Source organism: Apus apus, chromosome 1, assembly GCF_020740795.1.
Source record: "Apus apus isolate bApuApu2 chromosome 1, bApuApu2.pri.cur, whole genome shotgun sequence".
NCBI lineage: Eukaryota > Metazoa > Chordata > Aves > Apodiformes > Apodidae > Apus > Apus apus.
The window spans coordinates 194162259-194175208 of NC_067282.1; the positions used below are offsets into that span (position 1 = coordinate 194162259).

General features: G+C 36.3%; 1 protein-coding gene across 11 annotated transcripts in view; it reads right to left on the bottom strand.

Moving 5' to 3' along the window:
- Nucleotides 1-12950, bottom strand: part of MAGI2 (membrane associated guanylate kinase, WW and PDZ domain containing 2) — a 735815-nt gene that overhangs the window by 419975 nt on the left and 302890 nt on the right. The gene's annotated exons all lie outside the window — the stretch shown is intronic.

Below are 12950 nucleotides of genomic sequence, written 5' to 3' on the forward strand. Positions count from 1 at the left end.
GTTATCTCTGAGGTACACAGCTTTGTAACCGTGCAGCCTCCTCCTTTGGTCACTTAAGACAATGGCAAATCTTCCATCAGCAGGTCTTAAATGAACAAAGCTTTTCTCAGCATTTCTCAGGTCAAGAACTAAAACCAGTCACTGGTGATCCCTGGGGTAGCATTCCGTGTCTTTTTCAAATAGACACAACAGGTAATATCTGGCCAGAAAAATCCCCAGAGTAGAATTGTGTGAGTAACTGATGTGAAAGTGATGGACAATTACCAGACTGTATGGGAAAGCATCTCAGTATCCACTGTCTGTATTTTATTGTTGTAACCAGGGCCTGTAGATCCATCTCCATTGCAATCTCAGCTGTAACAAGCTCATAAAGTGCAATGCTAATAGGTAAAATCAAATTTTGATAGAAAGGGCACAAGAAGACAAAAAAAAACACCAGGTGAACACAGACATAAAGGACAGGCCATGAAATCCAAGGACTGTTAGGATCTTCACCAACAAACCAGAATAAACAGCATCAGAAAACTCTGCACTTAAAGAAGGATATCACCACCTCTCTATCCTTTCCCCCTCCCTCTGCCCTTTGCTACTGAGCCTTGATCACTGGGGCATCTAGAAAAGCACAGCTACAAGGATCTCTGATTTGTATCAGGGCACCAACAAAATCCTACCTGACATGCATGAGATTTTGCTCCGTTTTCCCTTCTGTCCTCCTGATTATCTTATTTTTCCTCTCTTTACCCATCTCTCTCAATTTCACAGAAATCCTGAGCCTCACTACACTTTACAGCACGGGCAAAACAGGCTGCAGCAGCTCCTGCAGAGAAGGAAAGCAGCTTGTCTGATGGTGTCTCAAGCCGTGAAATAATAAAAAATAAAGAGAGGTGGTTGTGGAGGACAGACTGCAGTAGTTGTTGACTACAACTGTGGCTACCATATTAAAGTGTCTGTTTCTGACTGTCATAACCATTTATACTGCGAATATGTTCTGTTCTTTTTATTATGGTTTGCTTTAACAAATTTGGAAAAATGGCCATTATTCACACCTGTCCACTCAAAATTCAGAGACAGGACTACTCTATTCTTATATTTATGTATGGGTAAAAAAGCAATTCTAACCAGTGTCTTTAGCCTGCCAAGATGTTTTAATAATTTTGCACTACTTCATTTTACTTATGCATCCTGGTTTCATTTTAAATTCTTTTTTTTTTTTTTTTTTTCTTTTCACCCTACTGAGCTTTGATATAGCACTAAATTGACTATCCTCTCTGTCCTCAAACTCTGAAGCTATTTAAATATTGAATTTTGTATTGCCAACTCTTTGTTGGCATATTTCTATCATATTGGGTGGTTATATTACCAATATAGTAAATTCGGTCTAAATTAAATACATTATTATCATATTGTCTTGCTTCTATAATTCAAATAAATTAATCCATAAAATAGGAAACTGGTCAGCATTATTACATATAAAGATATGACCCCTCAACTTTCAGGAGTTATTCAGTGCTATTTAAAAGTAAAATACAGTGTCTGTTTATATAGCTACAGGATACCCTCAAACATCAGACAAGCTTTATTTTTTACCTACAGTCATGCAATGACTAATGACTTTCACACTGGCTTATGGGGTGTAAATGATAGCAACGTTGGATAAAAAGAGTTAAAAAAGGTGCAGGAAATAAAGGATCAAATTATCTGTTAGGAAATCCCAGCCTGACTCCATGGACTTCACTACCAGAAAGCTTTGCTGCATATACAGCTTGAAATATAACCCTGTAGGAAATGCGATCAGCATAAAATCAAATTACAGAGAGATGCTGATGGATACCTCTCCTATAATTAGGTACTGTCAAAGTGCTCTATTATGCCAAAAATATACCAAATCACAAATACATGCCTGTGAACACATTTCAGAACATCTTGTTTCTCTTGCTTTTATGACTCCAGATGGACAATGCCAAATAAATAGAAACTGGTCTCACTGTTTAAATATGAGAGTTAATTAATTGAAAGTGATTACTGATCATTCAAACAGCCAGCTGAAAAGTGTACACAACTATGTGCAGAAAAGATAGCCTAAATATAACTGCCTTATCTCTGTTATTTCAAAGCTTTAGATAGGTTTTTACCCTTTTTTTATTTTTCTTTTTTTTTTCTTTTTTTTTTAATCATATGACAGCAAGGACACTTTAGAACAAAAAACACTGCAGTTCAAGAGAACACCTATTTAAAAAGATGTCTGTTCACTACCACTGAAGGAAACCCAGGTTTAAAAGAGGGAGTGAAACCAGCTGGTTTTCTCAATTTGCAAAAAGCACAAGTGGAGATTAACTTTGGTAAGTGCTCATAGAAAAATTTGTTTTGGTTGTTTAAGTAAATTGCATTTAAAATATCAGGTTTTCATTTAAAACTTGAGAATGCTAACTAAACTAACAACCACTTTTTAGAGATATTTAACTGTACTGCAAATGAGCAAATAATTAAGGATTTAATGTTGTAATACAGTTTATATTCAACTTAAACCATGAACCTATTATCTGCTCACTCAGAGAGAAAATAGAACAGACAAAAGCACTCCACCAGCTCTGCTATACATTAGAAACTGCAACTCTTACATTAGTTTTGTATCTTAATTACTAAAGACATCATTAGCTTTGTAGATTGGGACACTTCTCTTTTATTGTTGCTGTAATTTTACTTGTCAGGCACTGGCTTTCATTGCAGGATAAACTGCTATGCATTTTTAAATTTTGTCTTCAGTAACTTGCTTCATTGAATCTCTTAGTTTTTCCCACTTATCAAATGAAAAGCAGAGCTCTCATGGATGCGTGATGAGACTTTGTGGAAGACAGTCACAGCTGTGGCACAGGAGAACAGGGGCAGAAGCAATCTCAGACTGGTGGGTTTTGGCAAGACTGAGACATTTCCCTCAAGTGTGTTTTTAGGATACTAACTATGGATCTCCTAAAGAAATATTAGGTAAAGTGCTCCTTTTTGTCTCTGTCTGGAAGAAAACTACAGGGCCAATTATACTTGTATGCTAATTGCTCACTGAAATTGAAATTGTTCAAACTATGTCCTCCCTCTAAAATCCAGGAATATAGAAAAAGATAAAAGTTGGAAAAACACTAGAGGAGAGTAGTAAGGACTAAGGAAACTCTGCAAAGGATGCCAGTTCACCTCTACTGCCACCTCCAAAGACAGTCTCTCAAGCAGAGTCCCAGGAGAGAGACCCTTTCAAGTCAGTTTTTCTTTTCTTGTAGCCAGATGACACATGTAGACAAAGCTTGTTAACATGATTTCCTCCATGTTTCAGACAGGGACACTTCCTTTAAAATCAGATGCCAAATCAACCTTGCTTTTATATTTATCATATGGGAAGAAGGCTGCCTGCAATGAATAAATCCCATCCATCCTCATAGAAAAGGTCCTTTCTTCCAGGATGAGATTTATTCATCTAATTTCTTTAAGCCCTTGAAAAGATTAGCTCCTGAGCCTAAAGCTCCACAATGGTGCCTCAACCTTGATTGTGTGATAATGACAGCTTTAGCAGTCAGTATACTCATATTTAATATAAGCAGAGAAAACTGCAGGCAGTTTACCAACTTATCCTACAGGCTTCAATCTCCTTAAATGTGTATCTAGATATGTAAATATAAATTAATATATGTGAATACTCAAAGAAAGGAAAAGAGTTATGAATCAAACAATTGTTCGACTCTCTTACAGTTTGGACATGACCAAAGCTCAGACCCTAAAAAAATATGTAGTATAGAATGGACACATGTAATATTTCAAAACTTACACAGACTAAGGAAAATAAAGAGAAAAATAGTGCTGACTGAGCTTTTTCTCTACTCAAGCTTCTAGTTCTTTTTTCATACAGAGTAACTGGTGCAGCTGCAATGACATCCCATTCAACTCCTTAGTACCACATCCCAGACTGAATTTCAGTCATGGATCAACTCACCCATTTACCACTTGCTCAACCTTGTCATCAGTCTTCTTTGTTTCTTTTTCTGTGTCTCACTGGATGCATTTTGTCTCCTTCAGAATAATTCATCTTCTCCATGACTTTCTGATCAGTACCTTGTAAGCCTATGATCTGTTAGTGTCCATTACTTCTTTACTACTTCTAACCTCATTTTTGCCCATTTTCTCCTTTACCAGCTCACATTTCTTTGTCCACCTATCACAAAACAACCTTTACTCCATAATCCTCTACTCTGACCCTTCCTCCATGATCAAATTAACGCTCTTGACCTTTCTAAAATTAAAACACTGCTAGAACTCTTGTAAGATTGTGAAACAAGAAGACAAACAAAACAAAAAATAACATATTAGGCTGTTTTTGTTGCAGGCAATTGAAGAATGATATTTGAATGCTGCACACACATATACTGTCAGGAACTCTAAAAACTCAGATTATAGAGAGATATATTGGAAGCAGGTATACTCTCCAGCCTCTTATCCAGTTTATGCATTTTTTGTCCAGTGGAGGCATTTAATAATTGAGAGGGATTTTTTTTTCTTTTAGAGAATTTCTAATAAAGAAAGAACACAAAACCACATAGCCTGAAGGTTGTATTGTTGGTAAGCCTGCACTTGTCCAGGCTTACTCATTCCTGTCTGCCACATGAAACCCTTTATGATGTTTTGTTCCACAGTGTAAAGCATCATATTGGTGCAACATGAATCAGTCAGCCTTAATATCTGCACTTGTAACCAAAGATAATGAAAAATACAGAATATGGCATTTACTATAATTGTACCTTTTCCTAAAAAGGCAGGAAATATGTATTATTTAACCACATTGACAAAAATGCTTTTTCATGTTAACACTTGCAAGATTAAATACAGTTCATTTCTTTCAGATAAATTTTGTCACATTAAGACATTATTATCTGCTTGCATCTTGAGCAGCATCTCACTACATGTCAAACAATTTTGATCTGCAGATACCAGATTTTTAACATTTACATATGGATCTAAATTTGCATGACTGAGACACAAAACGTATGCATATACCTAACAGGTATGTAATTCAATCTTTGCCTGAAATGTAATCTTGAGTCCCCCAGTGGGTCTTATCTGGTGGATACAGTAGGACTACTGCATTTGAGTGAAAAGTAGAGGCTCATCTTGTTGCCGCATGAGGCAGGTTGTGATACCAACCTGTGGACACAGTGTGTTCTCTTAAGTAGTGCACCTCTGCACTGCAATTTTCTCTCCCATGAATATGTGCCAGGCACATCTGGTCACCCATGCAAGATCAGTCAGCCAGCTCCTCTCGCCTGGGACCACAAAACAACAAAAAGGCTACAGAGCTGAACTTAAAGGGCACGAGAAAGGACTTAATTATGGAATTGTGGAAATGAGTTGTTGACTCAGTGTTTGACATATGAATATGCCACTTTCCACTGTATGAGCTGAGAAGTCCCCTGAAATTCCTGGTCAGAGCTTCCCAGAAAAATAAAGGCACTACACTGAAGAATATAGTAAGTCAGAGAAATTATTTGTTTCTATCACTAGGCCTCTGATGTCAGATATTATTAAAAACAAAGGCATTGGCAAATGAATGCATTAAGCAACCTTATGATAAGTCTAAAAATGTCATCCTGAGTCCTGGCTAACGCATTTTCCTTTCCTCTCCATAATTCCTGTGTGTAGGGAGCTATTGGTATATCCTATGTATACAGAACAGTACACATATTTCTTCTTGGAATTGTCTGTATTTTGGGTACAGGCAAATAATTCCAGACAAGATACATCTTGAGCCAGGTAAAGCAGAATGTTACCATCTTGCTTAGAGGACTCATTACCATTTCATGCTTTGTAGGTACACTGTCTAGGGAACAATATAACAAACAATTAACCAAAGTGCTAAGATAAAAAAAAAAGTAGACATTACATAAAAAGAGATGGAAAGCCCAATGCATGACATTTACTCCATCCATTTACTCCCCTCCTGCATTTCATGCACTACTCTAATGCTATTCATCCAGTATAACAGAATTTGTCTTTTCATTGTTTCTGATTTCACTAGTCACCCAGTAAGGACTGTTACTTACCAGTCACCTGACTGAAAAAGAGTTCATGTCAAACCTTGTCTGACAGCCTGGAAGACTTGTATGGCTTAGATGAGGTTTAAAGATGCCCCAGGTGACCCCCTATAGCCCCGAGAAGCATAGGTTTGTAAGGGTCATTGTACAGCTATCTGCTGTAAATCCAGAGTCATGAAGACCAGTTGACCTGGTCTACACTCTCACTCCTCTCCTTTTGCCACTTGACAAGCAGTCGATCAAGTAAAAGATGTTTTTCTGTTTGGTTTTTTTTTTTTCCATAGCAGGCTTTTACTAACTCAAATATACTGCAATTTTTAGAAGTGGTCAAAAGTAAATAATCAACTCCTATCAAAAGCTACCAGTATAGGAAGGTAGAATTCAGTGTTGCTGAATCAAAACAGTACTAGCCATTACAGAAAAATATGAGATACATTTTTCTGAGAATAATGAATCTTGGCATTTTCCTTTTTTATTCATCTATATTGTTTCCTTCCAGAAACATTTCCTCTTTTCTGTCTCTACACTTCCCTTCATCTTGTGATCAGCTTTTTGTCCTTTCAGTCATCCCAGCTGTCCAAACCAGTGCAAAAACAGGCACAAAAAAGCAAAAGAACATGGATGAAAACAAAATGTTCTCTGTGTCCTGATGCATTTGTTAAGCAGTAGAGACTGCACAGAAGAAAAGTTGATTGTTGCATTTATTAAATACCACCCAGGGCTGTTTGTGCATACTCTCCTTGAAAGCCAAAAGCAAGCCAAGAAGGAAGGAAAGGATTCTTCTTTCTGTCAAGCACCCTTCAGAATATAAAGAACTGCTCTTGCTATTTCTTTAATGAAGTGATGACTTCATTATACAGATCTGGTAATCTTGTAGATTTTGAAAGGTAGCTGTATCTATTTTTATATTTTTTGTCAATCTAATGGACAAAAAAGTTTAAATGCCTATAGCCAGTCTAAGTGGCTGACATACTCACTACTGGATGTTTGTGCCACAAGAGAAAGTACATACAGCAGAATATGGTATCACACACGTACACCTGGCCAAGTATAAGCTGGTTCAGGTATCAGACTGAGCATCACCATACCTACTGGTGCACTTTGCCTGGGAGAATGAGGCCTGCATTATCATAGCAGATTGAATAAATACAGGTAAAAGGCCTTGCTCCTATAGCTTTTTACCTTTTCCAGCACTTAAATTAGCACAGCTGTTTCTGCATTTCGGCACCATTACTTAGGTATAACAGAAATGCTTGCAAGAATTAGCCACCCTCTAAAAACAATATCCACCACACTAGACAGTTGCTTTCATCTTCAGCAAAATGTTTGAGCTTGATTTTCTTCCCCTTTTCCTTGACTTTATACAGAATTATTTGAGCTGTCATAAGGAATCAGACCAATTATCCATCTAATCCACTATCACATCTTTGACAGAGGCCACCACCCCATACTTCAAAAGAAGGTGAAAGGAACTCTTCAGCTGATGATTATGAAACAATCAACCCATAGGCAAAAAAATGCCATTAGTTAATGCTTTGCCCTAAACTCAGAAATCCATAGGGTTTTATCCCTTCTGAAAAGGACTTTATGCTTTATCTGCTATGACTACAGGTATTCTTCACAGCCATATGAACCTCTTGGTGTTTTTTCAGTACTTTCAAATCCTGAGTCTCAATTTATTCACAGACAAATTCCACATTATGCAAAGGGAAGGACAACAGAAAATAATTAAGCACATTGTCATTCAACATTAGTAACTATTTTCAATTTTAGTGACTATTCCTTTTGTTTGACATAAAAATAAAAGACACAAAAAGGGCCATGATTACATTACTGGTACTTCCAATGTATTGCATCTTATTATTACATCTTACTTGTCTTGTTTACAACTTAGATTCAGACTTCTCAGGCTCTCTTCATGCCTTTCAGTCTCTTCTGCTCCTATTTAATTTGCTCTCCAAATTCTTTCCTTTTTTGTTAAATGAGGTGATTAAAGTTTAGCACATGAAATTTAAACTGATGATACTGAATTCTCTCCATATTATTTTCTACTTGGTCTTTGATCTCTTCAGCATAATTGTCTATTTGAAAGCTCCTGTGCACTGAACAGAGATTTAAAAAACTGCCTGAAATGGTACCTGGGTCCTCAGAAGAAACAATTCCAATATATCTAGGTCCAGTGAGGTATAATGATAATTCAAGTCTATATTTTAATATTCTTTACTTTCCATCTACCATCTTCAAATTTCTTCTGCTATCATGCTAACTATGTAATTAAGTCCTTCAGGAGCTAAGTACACCTAGCCCTTAACAACTGTGATTTAATTTGGAAACCCCCCTACTCTGCTAATCTTCACCTTACCTGGAGAGTATTTGAAAAATTCTGCTCAAAGAGGATGACAGGTATTGTCAAATTAAAAAAAAATCACTGTTTCTATTACCTCCTGATCCAGAGGCTGTGTGGTTTTGAAATAGGTGTATAACCTCACACTCAGCACTCTAACATAGCTCCTTGCCACTTGGACCACAGCTGACTGGTGGTCAGGACAGGCAGGGTGAACAGATTATTGGTTGTGTCTATTCATGCAAAGATACCCAAATCAGTGTGATGGTAGTGGAATTGCTCCTCATTTACAGTATACCCATCTAACTATCAGGGTAAGTGTTCAGTAGAATTTAAGCATCTGATTAGTACAACTTGGGTTTTTTTATTTTAAAAAACAAAATATATATATTTGCGTCAAGCAGATTTTTGTCACAAAATGTTGAACTTCTTTCAGCTTGAAAATGCTCATAGAAAGCAGAAACTCAAGGCTCATAAAAATTGCAAATAAAAGCAGTAACACACTTCTGGATACGTAACGTGATTTCAGGAGCTTGGGGCTGATTAAAAATTCACTGATGTTGTGAACAGTCTCCCTTTGACTCCTGTGAGTTTAGTGTCAACTTCCAGGCATGTATCTTCCAAGGTACATTACATTTACCTTCTTTTGTCATATTTTTGCAATGTTGAACATATATTGCTAGGTTCAGTTATTTAAAGAAAGGTACATTTACATTTGCTTATCAGAGGATAAGAATTTAGATACATTCTACCACCCTTTAAGACTGCTACATCAACAATAACCTTTCAATATAAATAATTCACATTAAGACTACTTAAAGCTAAAACTGAAAAAAAGGAGAGACAAGCCAGGGAAAAATATCACTACTGAGTTTTCAGCCCCAGTGTGGTTTAGACTTTGCAAAACAATCTCTGATGCAATTCCTAGGCAATAAGGTCTGTTGAAACCTAAAACCAGAGAACTTCTAGGAGAAAGGTAAAGCTTTGTTTTGCTTTGAAAGACAGGTGGTGCAGAAATTCAGACAGTATATAGGAAATACTGAACAAACATTACTTGCTTATAATGGTCAAAATGCCTTTTCATTTCCACTTCATTTTGTATGTTTAATACACTATGATTTTTTTTAATCTACTGTTTATGCGTTCTAATGATGTCAGATCTGTGGGTGTCCTGTAATTCTTTATGAATAATAAGGAATGCAAATAGTGCTATCTTCACACTCACAGTTGACTGCACTCTATTGGCTCCTCATCAGCATCTAATTTATCAGCTACTAATTTTCAGAGAGATAATGTTAATGTTAGAGGAATATCTTTGTGCTCATAATATTGCTGAGGAAGGATGTTAGAATCATCTGACCAATTACATGTGCTCCAAGAGAGTCTTATTTGGTGGAATTAGTTTTCTGGATTTCACTCACCTTATTTATTAAGGCTGTTTATTAAATGCCAACCTTAACTAATGATGATTCTTGCAATCTCACAAAATATTCAGTTATCTCTCAGTTCATACAGAAATTACTTAATTGAAGCAATTATATACTGAAATGTGAATGAATGGCAATGGTAAATGAAGATTACCAGAATAAATGCTTAATATAATTTGAAATTGTTACTAACCTATGCATAAATCTCATATAAAAACAATTCATGAAACTGCCAGCAGCATAATCAAACAATATTACATGTCTGAGATCTATTGCCTATGTCACTATTTTCCATTTCCTTCCCTCTCTACATCATGTAGACATTTCTGCGGAGTTACACTGGAATATAATTTTAACTTCTTTGAGAAAACGGATTTAAAACTTTTGATGCAATAAACAAATGTTTATGTTTTCAGTTTTGTGGTTTTTTTTTTATTTATTTTAGAATGGAGTAAGAGTACTACAGTTAAATAGAAGATTCATGTTATCAATAAGCTTCCACCTCTGTTTATAAGGATTTTGTGATCTAACTTCCTTGACATATAAAGAGCAATTCCTCACAGAAAGTATGTTTTGAAATAACTTGAGAAGTTACACAACCTAATCATTCAGGCTGCACTAGCAAGTTTCCTTGTTCATAGTGTGGACCCTGGAGGAAATTTATTATACAACTCAGCTCTATATTTATGTGTTTGGATGTCTTATTAGAAATTAGCTTTTCAGGTTAGGAATATTCTATACTTAGGCAGGAAACAGCAAAATAGATCTTTACATCTTTCTATAGACTATAGTCTTCAAATGTCCAGTTATTAACACTTCTGCTGCCACTAACTGCACTAACAAAAATGAAAAGTAGTATTTCTCAGTCCATGAACCACAGAAAGCCTTGTCTAACATTTAGAGTATTTTAAACTGCTGGTAGAGGCACTGCAAACAATGTAAACTTTGATCTTGTAAGATCTAAGCCCTTCAATGATGCAACAAAAATAATTTCTCATGGAAAAAAAAAAAAGCATGAAACTTTTGGAAAGTAATAAATTGAAATTGTTTTCCCAAATACACAGGAAATCTTTTCTGTCAAAAGCATTGGCAAAAATCCTACATTTAGCAAATTTAAAATAAATTTTGAGGGGTAAAGGGTTTCAAACGAGCAAAGACATCTGGTCTATTCCTGTCTTCCACTAACTTTCTGTGTGACCTCAGGAAATATTATGTGACTTATTGCATTATCAGGTTCACATCTCCATGAAGGCATCCTGATTTACATCTTTCCACCATATTTTGAGGTCTGCAGAAGAAAATATTCTATAAATGTTTAAAAATACGTAAATTATGTAAACTTCATTTCTAGAGATGAAAAAAACAATTTACTGTCTTTACCTTTTTATTCTCATAATAGTTTGGGGAGGAGGGGTTGTGTTTTTTTTAAAATTTATTTTGGTTTGTTTATGGGTTTTTTGTTGTTTTTGGTTTTTCATTTGTTGTTTTTTTTTCCAACAGAACAGTAGTTTTTAGCGAACTGAAACAACCTGGAAGAAAATAGGACCTCAGAAATAATTACCAATATGTACAGCATATTATTTGAAGATTCATTCACGTACTAATAGAGAGCAAAAGAAAAATGAATAAAACAGTACTTGGGGAAAATGTATAATAATATTCTGTGATATGGTGTATCTTTCCCATTATTGGAAAACATTGCAGTGACACTTTGCACTCTAGCTGAAATTTTTGGCTACCAGTTTGTTTTGACATAGGGATCTTTTATCAAACCCACGTTGTTCATCATGCCATCTCTTCCATTATGGTCATGGAGAAGATTGTATTTCCCATACCCTCTTTGAATTCAGGACTTAATGATGCACTTCATATCATAGTGAATCATAGAATAGTTTGCATTGCAAGGGGTTTTAAAGATCACCTAGTTTCAACCCCCCTGCATGGGCAGGGACACATCCCACTAGATCAGGTTGCTCAGAGCCCCATCCAGCCTGCCCTTGAACACTTCCAGGGATGGGGCTTCCACAACTTCCTTGGGTAACATGTTCCAAATATCATCACCCTCACACTAAAGGATTTCTTTCTAATGTCTAAGCTAACTATCCCCTCTTCCAGATTAAGGTTTTTACCCCTTGTCCTTTCACTACAAGCCCTTGTAAAAAGCCCCTCCCCAGCTTTCCCATAGGCCCCCTTCTGGTACTGGAAGGCTGCTATAAGGTCTCCTCTGAGCCTTCTCTTCTCCAGGCTGAACAACTCCAACTCTCAGCCTGTCCTCATAGGAGAGGTGCTCCAGCCCTCAGATCATCTGCGTGGCTCTTCTCTGGACACTCTCCAGGAGCACCATGTTCTTCTTACGCTGGGGGCTCCAGAATGGGACACAGTACTCCAGGTGGGGTCTCACAAGAACTGAGTAAAGGGGGAGAATCACCTCCCTTGACCTGCTGGCCTCTCTGCCTGGATGCTGCCAATCCATGGACTGTTCATCTTGAGGTTTTTACAAGAATCACAGATTGTATGAAGCCCATCCTTCATGCAACTGATCTGCAGAGAAATGATGTAATTCCTATGATACCATTTTTCTCTAATGAATCCCTACCGTTTTCCTGAGCCCAGCATGCCATTTTTATCTAGTCTGTAACAGCTTTGTTACATAAACCAAGTCACTGACAAAATTTGATGTCAAATTCTATTCACTGACTATTGTTTATAGCCAAATGACGAGAATGATTTTCAACCAGGTTTGTCATGATTGAGTGTCTGGCCTCCCTTACAGAGTTATTCTAAGTTCACAACCACTTTTTAACATTATTATAATTTCAAAAGATTTACTGTTGAGGTTCTTTCCAAAAAAGTATGAAAAGTAGTGGCATCTTAATTGCATTCTTTGTACTACAAATATAAACAGATACGGTAATATAGGATGAGTAAAAATGAATTTATGTTGTTCCATATTCCAGTTGATTTCAAATGATACACTTGCAAGTACTTTTAATTCTGTACTTAGTCATGATAGAAAGTTAGAAAATTGGGCTTTTTTTTCTGACTAACTTAAAGTTTAGAGAACTGACATGATGTCACATTAATTTACATAATTTTGTGTTAATTTGTAGCAGC